The sequence below is a fragment of the Acinonyx jubatus genome, chromosome A1 (assembly GCF_027475565.1).
Source record: "Acinonyx jubatus isolate Ajub_Pintada_27869175 chromosome A1, VMU_Ajub_asm_v1.0, whole genome shotgun sequence".
NCBI lineage: Eukaryota > Metazoa > Chordata > Mammalia > Carnivora > Felidae > Acinonyx > Acinonyx jubatus.
The window spans coordinates 193533288-193545159 of record NC_069380.1 but is presented as its reverse complement, the minus strand read 5'-3'; positions in this window follow the sequence as shown (position 1 = coordinate 193545159).

The following is an 11872-nucleotide window of genomic DNA, read 5'->3' as shown; positions in this document are numbered from 1 at the left end:
CATGTCTGTCTTGTCTCTCTGAACTTTTTGAAAGGCCTGCAGGGGAGGGGTGGAGATCCAGGGGGTCTGCACCACAGCCAGTGTGGCCACCCTGTGGATGGTGACGGGGGGAGAAGGCATTTTACTCTTTGATGCTGTTTCCCTCGTCTCTGAGGGATATGGAGGAAGTTGGGCTCACTGGCTGTTCCTGGAGAACCGGCTTAAAATGCAGATCCCCAGGCCACACTTCCCGAGAAGTGGCACATCTCTGGCAGATGTGGAGTGGGGCCCAGCCATCTGCATTGTAACCTCCAGCACCCTGAGGCACCCCGTTTTGGGAAACCCTGTCTTTGATCGATGAGTCCTGTGGATTCTAATTAATTTGGAGAGTCCCACTGTCTGAGCAACCAAACTGTGGTTAAAACACATGACTGTCTAGCCCTCCCAGCCTGATTGAGGGCCAAGCTTGACAGAGGCCCCGGCCCACCGTCTACAACACAGGGCTCTGGACCTGCTCCCTCAGATCCCCCTGCGAAGCTTTCAAACAATGTACATTCCCGGGGACCCCAAAATCCACTCTTTCAGAACCTTTGGGAGTGGGACCCAGTGAAGTGCATTTTAACCCCCTGATACACAGGAAGATTCGGGAACACTGAACCAGGCCACTGAGTGCGAGCCAGAGAAGGTCCACCGGAACGTGGACGGCTGTCGAGGGGCGAACGAGGGCACAGCTGGGAACGTAACAAAATGCCAGCCTCCGGGCACGAGGGCAGCACCTGCAGGGACCCTTGAAGTTTGTCAGCTGGGAGCTCGGTACAGGTCGTGTGGTGTCACCAACAGTTTGTGGCTGGAGGCCGCACTAATGGGAGCAGTTCCAGAAGGTATGCTACAGAAAGGAGTCCTGTGCCAGTTAAGGGGGTCAGGCTGCATCAGAGGTTTTTGAATTTTAAAATAGCTAATACTAATTTTTAAAAGAGAAAATTGGAAACCAGGTAAAGGCAGGGGTGCTCCGGTTGGAGTGGGGTCAGGGTCCAGACTCTCACCAGCTAATTCCTCCTCTCTGTCCCCCATACTATCTTGGAACCCTAAAACTCCTTGAAACACATTGTGAAAATCCAACCCAGCTGCTCTCAGAGGTTCCAAGATGCTGCATTTCTTTATTATTTATTTTTTTCATTTTATATATATGGAGAGAGAGCATGAGTTGGGGAGAGGGGCAGAGTGCTCGCTTTGGCAGCACATATACTAAAAATGGGGAGAGGGGCAGAGGGAGAGAGAGAGAGAGAGAGAGAGAGAGGGAGAATCTTAAGCAGGCTCCATGCTCAGCACGGAGCCCAATGCAGGGCTCGATCCCATGACCCTGGGATCATGACCTGAGCCGAAATCATGAGTTGGACACTCAGCCAATGGAGCCACCCAGGCACCCCTCAAGATTCTGCATTTCCAATAGGTTGGGTGAATAAAGGCATATTAGACTCTCCTCCCCTAATTGAGGAGGAGTCCAGGGAATCTGATACAGTCTAGGCTCCCCAAAGTAGGCATTTCCCTCAGTGAAGCCCTGGGTCATGTGCATAGAGCAGTGTGTTTCATAATCGTAAAATACTGGAAACAACCTAGGTGTCCATCCACAGGGGATCAGCTAAGTAGCCTAGTGTCTCCACAGGCTGGAACGTGATGATGCAGTTGAAAATAATTAGCTCCGTCTTCAAGTCCTGCCAGGAAAATTTCTATGAGACTGGCCTACAGTGTGACCATTTTTGGAAAGAATGCTACATAGTGTATATTTTTCCTGGGACTGGAGCCTGCTTGGGATTCTCTCTCCCTCTCTCTTCCCTTTCCATGTGCACATGCTCTTTTGCTCTCTCAAAATAAATAAATTAAAAATATAAAGATAGGATATTTGTGTATCATTTTTGGAATGAAAATGGGTTCATAGAAAGGGGGCTTGTAAGGATGATGCCATGAAGGCCACACAGCTGGCCTTGACCCAGCAGTTCGCCGTTCGGCCCCCATCAGAGCCCCAGGCAGTGGGGGGAAGTTCTTGCTTTGCCACAGCTGTCCTGAGCACCCGTCAAGATCCTGAGCGGAGGATCCTGACCAGCTGTGAGACTTGCCGACAGTCTCTGGCCCTCGGAGCCCAGCGCCCACATGCTAACATATGGGGGGGTTAGAGCCCACATCAGCAGTCCTGGACAACCCGACACGGTATGAGACGGAGGCAGCTGAACACCTGTGAGATTTCTGACAAAAGCATAACACGGATCTAGCCAGCGGATACATCTCTGTTGAGAGACGATTTGCGAAATAACTGGCCTGACCTCTAAAAATGTCATGGTCGTGAAAGATAAAGGCTGAGAAATGGTTCAGAATGAAAGGAAACTAAAGACACCTGGCAATCGCATGTCATGGGTGACCCTGGAGGGGCCCCAGACCAGGAAACAATTAGCTATAAAGGACCCTGTAGGGACAAGTGGCAAAACGTGAACATGAACTGTGTGGATTGGATGGTAGTATTGTATCAGTATTAAATTTCCTAATTTTAATTATTGTTAAGAGTCTGTAATTTTTCTCAAGAAGTTCACGCCGAAGTACTTACAGATAAGGGGGGAGAAATGGAGTTTGTAGTTTGACTCACCCTCTAGTGGGTGGTTTATCCGGTGCAGTCTAGACTGTGTCCACCTAGGGGCAGTCTCACCCCAGCTTCTCACAGCTAGAGTGTGGGAATGTCTCCACCGAAGGCTGGGCTGGTGGTTAACGGAGGTGGGGTAATAATATTATAAATAATAACATCAATAAATTATGTGAATACTACAAAGCATTTCTCAGTGTGTCAGGCAGGCCCTCTGCTTGTTAAGGACTACCTCTTTTAACCCTCGCAGCAGCCCTCGGAGGTAAGTATTAGCATCATCCCCATTATATACATGAGGAATCTGAGGTTCAGGAAGGTTAAGTAGCTCTGCCAGGATCACACAGCTGGAGTCGTTGGTCTGTGAGGCCCCACAGCCTGAAGCCCACGGGGCTCTATTGTGCAAGCTCAGGCACAGAGCAGGGTAGAATCTACCTCTACCCCACATTCGGTCCGCAGCCACTAGGAACTCTGGACCGTGGGTTCCCAAACATCCACTTGTGCCAGACAGGGACACTTCCTGCCTCAGCATCAACCGAGCGGTTCCTGAAATTCAAACACCTGGCCCTGCTGCTCCAGATTCTGATTCAGGAACTCTGGGAAGAGGCCAGGAATCTGTGCTCTACCAAGTTCCCCTGGGGTTCTGTTGTGTCATCAGAGGCCGGTGTGAGAAGTGAGATGATTCGTTTTCAGAAATACCAAATAAAAACTGTGCTGATTACCAATAGGTTTACAACCTATTGGAAATATGCATGAATGCCCCCCCGCCCCTGCCCGCAGCCGATCACACACACACACACACACACACACACACACACACACACAATGGAGTCCCAAAGCCTTAGACACTTCATTTCCTGGTTCTTCTTCCCCTCTCCATTTCGAGGGGTTATTTTTTGCAGGCTTTGCAATGAGCATGCACCAAAGAACTGAAGTCTTTGCGTCACCTCAAGGAATGTTCATTTTTTCCCATCAGACTACTTGTTGCCTTACATGGGCATAAGCCACTTCCGGTAAGGCTGTAACCTCTGTAGTGCTCAGCCAATGAGGAATCAGGGGAGGGACTTGCACGCTAGGAGATAAATTGCCTGCTGTAACCCCCGAGTGTGCTTCTTTGTCAGACACCCGCTCTTAAAGGAACGATCGTTAAAGCCTAGCTTCACTGTGCTCTGAGGCTCCGTGTCCCCCCATTGATTGGGGCGGTGGGCTTATTTTTCACAACCAGCAAGTCTTGGTCATTTCCATCCAGCGTATTTTCTTCCTGCTCTCTACAGCCCCAGGCTGTGTGCTTCTAGGGTAGGAGATAGGCATGGATCCATCCCTGCCCCAGATGATGTCGCAAAAGTACGTAAATCTCTTCTCTTTCAAGACTCTCCCTTCCCCTCCATTATGACTTTTTTGGAGGCTTGTTTTTCCTGCCTGTCAAATCCACAGCCCTTAAATCTCTCTTCATACAGGAAATCTTCCTGGCTTGCCTCTCTATACTCTCTGATCACAGATATCCGTAGATGGTCATTAAAAAAAACAAATACAAGATTGAGGAGTATGATGCAATAATATATAATATGATGTTTAGGTTACAGTGCAGATAATTTTATTGTAGCATATGTTTATATTATCACATGGTATATATTTTTATTATATTACAGTTAGGTATATCATAGGCATTTAGTTCCAGTATATACATTTAGGCATGATGTGGTAGAGCTAAGAAGGCCCATTTAGTCTCTTAGTTCCTCTCTTCCCCATTTTACAGATAGGTAAGTTGAGGCCCCGGGGCAGGTAATGGGGCTCAGGGGACCTTGAAGATCCTTGGTCCTCAAACCCCCTGCCCATGTGGATATAAGTTCACCTAAGACTGACGCACCAATATTCTAACTGCCTGGCTCATAGCAGCTTGTGGTCTAAGGAGGGGAGGCGGAGGCAAGTCCTCAATGGCTAGCCCAGCCCCCACCCAGCCGTTAGTGTGAAGGAGGGCCAGGCCCATCTGCACAAGCTGGAGTCAGTTACCCAGCTGTTTATGGGTCTTTGCCTCTGGTGTTTATAGTTCCGCCTTTGGGTCTGCTTAGCGTCCCCGCTAATTAGAACAGTACTCCAGGAGGCGGCGTGGGGTGCTGGGGGACCACTGATGGGGAGCAGCGGGCTGGACCTGGGCCCTGGCTTCTGCCTCGCCTTGCTCCCACAAGGATTTCGGGCCTTTTTCAGGGACACGGAAAGGGCAGCACGATGGCGCCAATTAAAATCAGGTGAGAAAACAGGCCTGTGGGGGAGGGGAGAAAGTGGAGGCAAGACAAAGGCTACAAATTCGGGCCAAATCTTGGGCCAAATCTTTCCTTTTAAGAAAGTACCCCCCCCCTTTTTTTTTTTTTAAATCACTAAAGTTATAGATGTCAATTGTGGAAAATTGAAAACATACAGACAAATGAGAAAATGAAAATGTGTCCCACCACTGGGGAAAACCACAGTTCACGTTTCAGGACTTTGTCCTTCTGTCGGACGTGTAAAGTTGTTTTTGTAGAAATGAGAAAACACTGACATTCTGTTTCTCAAACCTCTTCCTAACCGTAACAAGTTGTCCACATTTTTACGTGTTATTAAGCGTTTCTCTACTGTAGCCGATCATGTCATTTCCATTTTTTATTGTGATACGAGATTGTTTGAAAGAATTGCAAGCACCAGGGAAGTAAACAGAATCTGAAGCATGTGTCCTCTTGGTCTGGTCGCTGGGGTCACACTTCTAACTCTTTGGTGGGACTCCTTCACACATTGTCCTCCACACGCTGTATCGCTGGGTCACAGTGGATTTCAATGATCCCCCCTCACTGGACATTGAGGTTAGGCACCCCACTGTGGCTCGAAGCCTCCAGGCAGCCGGGGTGTTCAGGGAAACCTGACACCAAAAGCAGATCAGTTTCTCCCAGAAAAATCTCATCGGTGCATCGTCGGGGGTGACGTCCTCAGCAACACGCTGGTGGGAAACCAGCTGCTTCCTTGTGCAGGTCGTGCTTGTTTCTATGTTTGAAATTAATACGAGGAATTCACATTTGTTTCAGAAAGTTTTAAAAATACAAATCAGCCAATCCTAAGACAATTGGAATCACTCCACACAGCAAGTACTGCCCACATTTTGGTGTATACAATCAAAAGCTGCAATGTTTATTGGATGCTTGGTCTGTGCTAGTCTCACTGTGCTAAGTGCCTGAGACGTCACAGGACCAGAGTCCTTCCTATTTGATAGATGATGCAAGTCTAGCGTTTAGGTTTGGAGACTTGTCCGTTGTCTCCTGGCTCTAGTGTGGCCAAGTCTGCCCTTGGACCCAGGCTTTCTAGGTTCCAAGTCTATACTCCTACCCTACAACCCTACTTCTTCTTTTTTTAATGTTTACTTACTTATTTTTGAGAGTGAGCGAGTGGAGGAGGGGCAGAGAGAGCAGGAGACAGAGAATCCCAAGGAGGCTCCACACTGCCAGTGCAGAGCCCAATGCAGAGCTCGAACTCACAAACCCTGAGATTATGACCTGAGCCGAAATCAAGAGTCGGATGCTCACCCAACTGAGCCACCCAGGTGCCCCCCCTTCCCCCGCTGCTTTTACATATCTGCCCAGAGGCTGGTTTCCCTCTTCCCATATTGTTTCATAATCTGCTGTTTTTTTCTCTTAGTGATAAATTATGACGATCTTCTGGTGTCATTAAAAATTCCTCCTTATGGGGTTCAGTTTGTGAATGTACCATACTGTATTGGATGGTTGAATATGTGCATTGTGTTAGATTTTTAGTACCATAAACAAAGCTACGCTGAATATTTATGCGGCTTAACCCTTGAAGACTGTCCATAGTTATTTCTACAAGGCTGCTTTCTCTAATGGCCCTTACTGACCCATCACACCAGAGGGCAAGGGCGTCAGGGTGGCCAGGGGGCACCCGGTGAGCTGTGCACACCCAGCTCCTGGCTGAGCTGGTGCTACTTGAGATGGATATTCTGTCTATACAGAAAGCAGCAGGAAAGTCTTGCTCTTCAAACTGTGCTCCAGGGGCGCCTGGGTGGTGCAGTCGGTTGAGCGTCCGACTTCAGCCAGGTCGCGATCTCGCGGTCCGTGAGTTCGAGCCCCGCGTCAGGCTCTGGGCTGACGGCTCGGAGCCTGGAGCCTGCTTCCGATTCTGTGTCTTCCTCTCTCTCTGCCCCTCCCCCGTTCATGCTCTGTCTCTCTCTGTCCCAAAAATAAATAAAAAATGTTGAAAAAAAAAATTTTAAACTGTGCTCCAGAAATGGTTTCTCAGTGGAGCGCAGGGAACCACTAAAGGGCTGAGAGCTAGAAATGAACTGCTCAGCAAATGACCCCCTTTTCTCCACAGGAGGGCAGCCCACTTGACTCCATAGATGGCTGAGTCAGAAAAGGAATAAGAGGGGCGCCTGGGTGGCTCAGTGGGTTGAGCATCTGACTTTGGCTCAAGTCAGGTCATGATCTCGCAGTTTGTGGGTTCCAGCCCTGCATCGGGCTCAGCCCTGCAGAGCCAGCTTGGGAGTCTCTCTCTCTCCCTCCCTCTCTCTCTGCCCCTCCCCAACTTGCGCATGTACTCTCTCTCTCCCTGACTCTCTCTCAAAATAATAAATAAAAGAAAAGGATAAGAGAAAACCAGTCTGAAAAGGTGGCATCCCATCTCCAACAGAGGAGATTCATTTCCTTCCCCTGCAGATCTAGATTAGATTCTGAATTTGGGGCCAATCCCAGAGAAGGTCCACAAGGACCCAGGGCTCTGCTCCCAGAAACACCTGAGGGGATGCCCTGGAGCCCGGTGCGGCAGATTGGGCATCCTTGTGCACAGAGTGCTCGGTTGGCTGGGATTTGGGGGACTGGCTAGCCAGGGTTGGGCAGGAGAGGGTTCCAGGCAGGTGAAATCCTGGGCAAAGCCTGGAGGAGAGGGCTAGATAGCCACGGGCTGCCAGCATCCGAAGGGTCTTAGCCTGGAGAGTGGAGGCGGCAGGGTGGTGAGGAAGGAGGGGTGATGAAGCTTGAGGCTTTTGTGGGGTCCACGGGGCCTTGTCCACGGGGTAAGGGGTCTGCCTGTTATCCCAGTGCTGACAGGACCCGCATACCGGTTCAGCGCAAAGAAACATGATGAGGGCTTTTTGCCCCTGCCTCCCTCCCACCTCTCTATTCTCAGATGCCCAGAGGCCTCCACTCTGCACCGGACTCTGCCTGGTGGTGGGCGGGAGGCAGGGCAGAGGACGTGGGTCGTTGCGCACCCCAGACTGGGTCACTGGAAGCTCTGTGGACGGGAAAAGAGGCTGAGCGGGGACGCCAGGAAGCACGGCCCCCACCCGCCCTGTCCACGAGAGACCCTCAGAAAATGAGCTCTCATCTCCGTTGGTGGGAGTGGGGGTGCCCCGTGCCGGCCACCCATCGCACGGTCTCACATCCCAGCTCCGCGTCTCGCCAGCTGTGTGGCTGTAGCCTGGTCACCTTCCCCTTCTGAGTCATAGTTTTATTGTGTGTAAAATGGAAACATCCACAGAAGGAGGCACGGAGGGCAGCCTCCACTCAGTACTCAGTAAACGTTACTTATGACTTGTGCCGGCTACCCTCAAGCTCTCCTCTCCAACAGGGCTGGGGTGCGGCATCTCCCCGCTTCACAGACCTGGGGCCTGCTTCTAGAGCTCCCTGTGGGAGGCCCCTTGGCCGTGTGGAGGCGGCTGGCGGAAGCAGCTGATGGCAGCCTCCCCCCTTCACAAATGAAGTCGCCTCCTCTCCCTTCCCCATTAAATCGAGTTTGTGAGCCTCCTGCTCCCGGTTCCCTGACAGGTGGGACGCCAGGTACAGAGCGCCTACTGTGTGCCAGCCCCTCACGGCATGCTGGGCATCATCTCCCTGAATGCTCACAACCCCCTGATGGGGCTCGTTGCTCCCCTTTACCCGGAGGCCTGAGCCGAGGCCTAGAGATGTCTGGCGAGTTGTGGGTGGCCGGGCTAGGTGGGACCTCACCCATTCTGACCACAGGGTCCTGGCTCCTCCCTCTGTGCTGTCCTGCACCCCCGGCTCGTCCCCCACCTGACGTCCCCTTGCACTCCTGCCTCCCCGAGGGTGCCCCACCTGGCTGTTGTGTGTGAGGTGAGCCCCGTGGAGCTCTCACAAGGCACCATTCATCCCGCAGGCTGCTGATTGAAACCATGTGTGGTGTAGCCGGCCAAGGTGGCGGCAGCTCCGGAAGCCAAGCCTGGCCCGGGGCCTGTGGGCCCTGGGAGGATTGGGGGAGGAGGTCCAGCTGACCTGCAGGCCTGCAGGGCTGAGGGGAGCTCCAGGGCAGGACTGACCTCCTCCTCCACCTGTGTAGCCACCAAGGGGACCCTGACTCCTGGACCCAGACTGGGGACTTGGGAGGCTCAGAGGCCCCCTCCATGTGAGCAGTGGGGGACTGGGCCCCGAGGCTTTCCAAGACTCTCTTTGGCAGGGTTGGGCGCTAAGGAAGGTGTGCGTGTGTGTGCGCGTGTGTGTGTGTGTGTGTGTGTGCATGTGTGTGTCCGCGTGCTGAGGTCTGTGCAGGGTACCCTGCGCCCTGGGACTCATGGTCACTTCAGGATTTCGAAAGGACGGTTTGGTGCAGTGATTAAGACCACAGGCTCTGGAGACTCACAGACCTGGGTCTGAGTTCCATTTCTGCTGCTTCCTAGCTGCAGAGGCAGCTGCTTAGCCTCTCTGAGCCCTTCTCATTCACCAGATGAGGCCTGAGGCCTGATCAAAGGGTCTGAGCAAAGATGGAGCCACATTGGTTGGGGTTGGGTTTTGGGTGGCCGTGGCTGGCTCTGCTGAGATGCCATCCCTAGATCGTGGGACCTAGGACCCCTAAAGGCATTTTGGCTCTAACTCCTGACCTCTGAGTTGTGGCCTGTCTGGGAGTTGGGAGGGTGCTAAGTGTGGGGTGTCTGTGTTTCCTCTGGGGCCTGAAGGCTCCGGTTAGTGGAGGTGAGCAGGGGAGCATTGGATCCCCCGCTGGGGTGAGGTGCGGCTAAACTAACCATCCCCTCCCACGCCAGGAACAGAGCAGGGCATTGTTCGCAGGGCCGCCTCCCTGGCACTGAGGCCCCCACAGGAAGGGGTGTGCAGGCCAGACTATGGCCAGCACTGACCACAGTCTTGGCTAAGCCAGGACCCTTCGGGGGCCTGGTGTCTCAGAAGACGCTCTGGTTTCCCGAGGAAAGCACGTTCTACTGGGCGACTCAGGCCTTGTCCAGCCTGAGGCTGGTGACAGAGATACTTTGAGGGCCTGTGGTCCTGGCTGGGTGTCTCCCACAGGATGGCCCTGGGACATCCCCAAGGGTGGGACTAGCCCCAGAACAGGAGCTCCCTGGAGACAGGCATCCCTGGGCCCCACCCTGTGCTCCAAGGCATGCAGGCCCTCCAATGTCCAATCCAAAAGAGCCCTGCCCCTCCTTACACAGCACAATGCTGAAGCCAGGAGGAAGAGGGTGTCCATGAGACACAGGGCGTTCAGGTGCAGAAAGTCAGCATTTTGGGGCACCCGGGTGGCGCAGTCGGTTAAGCGTCCGACTTCAGCCAGGTCACGATCTCGCGGTCCGTGAGTTCGAGCCCCGCGTCAGGCTCTGGGCTGATGGCTCAGAGCCTGGAGCCTGTTTCCGATTCTGTGTCTCCCTCTCTCTCTGCCCCTCCCCCGCTCGCGCTCTGTCTCTCTCAAAAATAAGTAAACATAAAAAATAAATCAATAAAATTAAAAAGGGAAAGAGGGTCCGCGGTTTCCTTTGGGGGCGGACAGCTGAGGTAAGGGGAGGCGAGAAGATGGCTGTTGTGAGGAGGGGAATCTGAGCGGATGTGAAACAGCTCTCCACTTCCTGGCTGAGCGACCAGGACGCCCACCGGCCCTCTGTGAGCCTCCACCTGCTTCTAAAGCAGAGGGGAGAATCTACCACAGGGGGCTGGCTGTGTGAGGGCTGAGGAGGATCGGGTAGGGATGCAGGACCCGGGGGGGGGGGGTGGTGAACAGCATGTGGGGGGTGGGCAACCTGGGTTCAAACGTCAGCTCCTTCCTTCGCCACGGCGTGACCTTGGGCCAGTCACTTTTTTCTAGAAAAAAAGTTAAAAAAAAAAATCTTCCTCATGGGACTGTTAGAGAAACCAATTAGCTGACATGTGGCCATGGGCTTGGCATCCCATTTGGCCCATGCTGTGTTGGTCCATTTAGTATGCCAGCTTGGCCAGGCTACCGTGCCCAGCTATCCAGTCAGGCACGAACCTAGCTATTGCTGGGAAGGTATCTTATAGGTGTAACTGTAGTCCATAACCGGTTGACGTTTGGTGAGGGAGATCATCCTAGATAATCTGGATGGGCCTTAACTGAATCAGGCAGAAGACCTTCAGAGCAGAGCCTATGTGTCCCTGAAGAAGAGATTCCACCTGGGCCTGACAGCTGTATGAGGTAGGGTTCTCCAGAAAAACAGAACCAAGGGAATGTATTTGTGTGTATGTATACACACATTCTATTGATTATGTGTATATGTGGTGTGGTGGCAAGCTGATGGTGTAGTTCCAAGGCCTGAGGTCCAGGACAGCTAATGTTTCAGTTCAAGTCCAATGGCAGGAAGAAGCCAATGTCTCAGCTCAAAGACATTCAGACAGAAAGAATTCTCCCTTACATCTAGGACGGTCTGCCTTTTTGTTCTTCAAGCCCTTTAACTGCTTAGATGAGACCCACCCGCATTAGGGAGGGGAATCTGCTTTACTTAGTCTACGGATACAAATGTTAATCTCATTCAAAAACATCCTCAGGGAAGTTCCCAGAATAATGTTTGGCCAGGTATCTAGGCACTCCAGGGCCCAGATAAATTGACATAAAGTTAGCCATCCCATACAGATTTCCAACTTGCTAACCAGCCCCTACCATTGTATAAGCCAATTGCTTGCAATAAATGTCTTAGTGTGTTCCTCCTACTGATTGTGGTTCTCTGGCTGAGACCTGATTGATACATATAGTAAGCTACAATAAGAATAATAATCATTATTGTCATCTTTGAGAAGTCCCCAGCAGTGGGCCTGGACATAGTAAGCCCTTGGCAAACACCATGGAACAGAAGTCATGTCAGTTTCTTCCATGACTCAAAGGGATCCAAGCACCAAGGACAAGTCCATTCGCAAGACCCCAGCATGGGCAGCCTCATCGCCCACCCCCCCCCCAGCTTCCCACACAACTAGGCTGGTGTCTGTGGGTGTCAAACACACAGAAGAGCAACCAGTCACGTAGCTTCATTACACGCCTCTA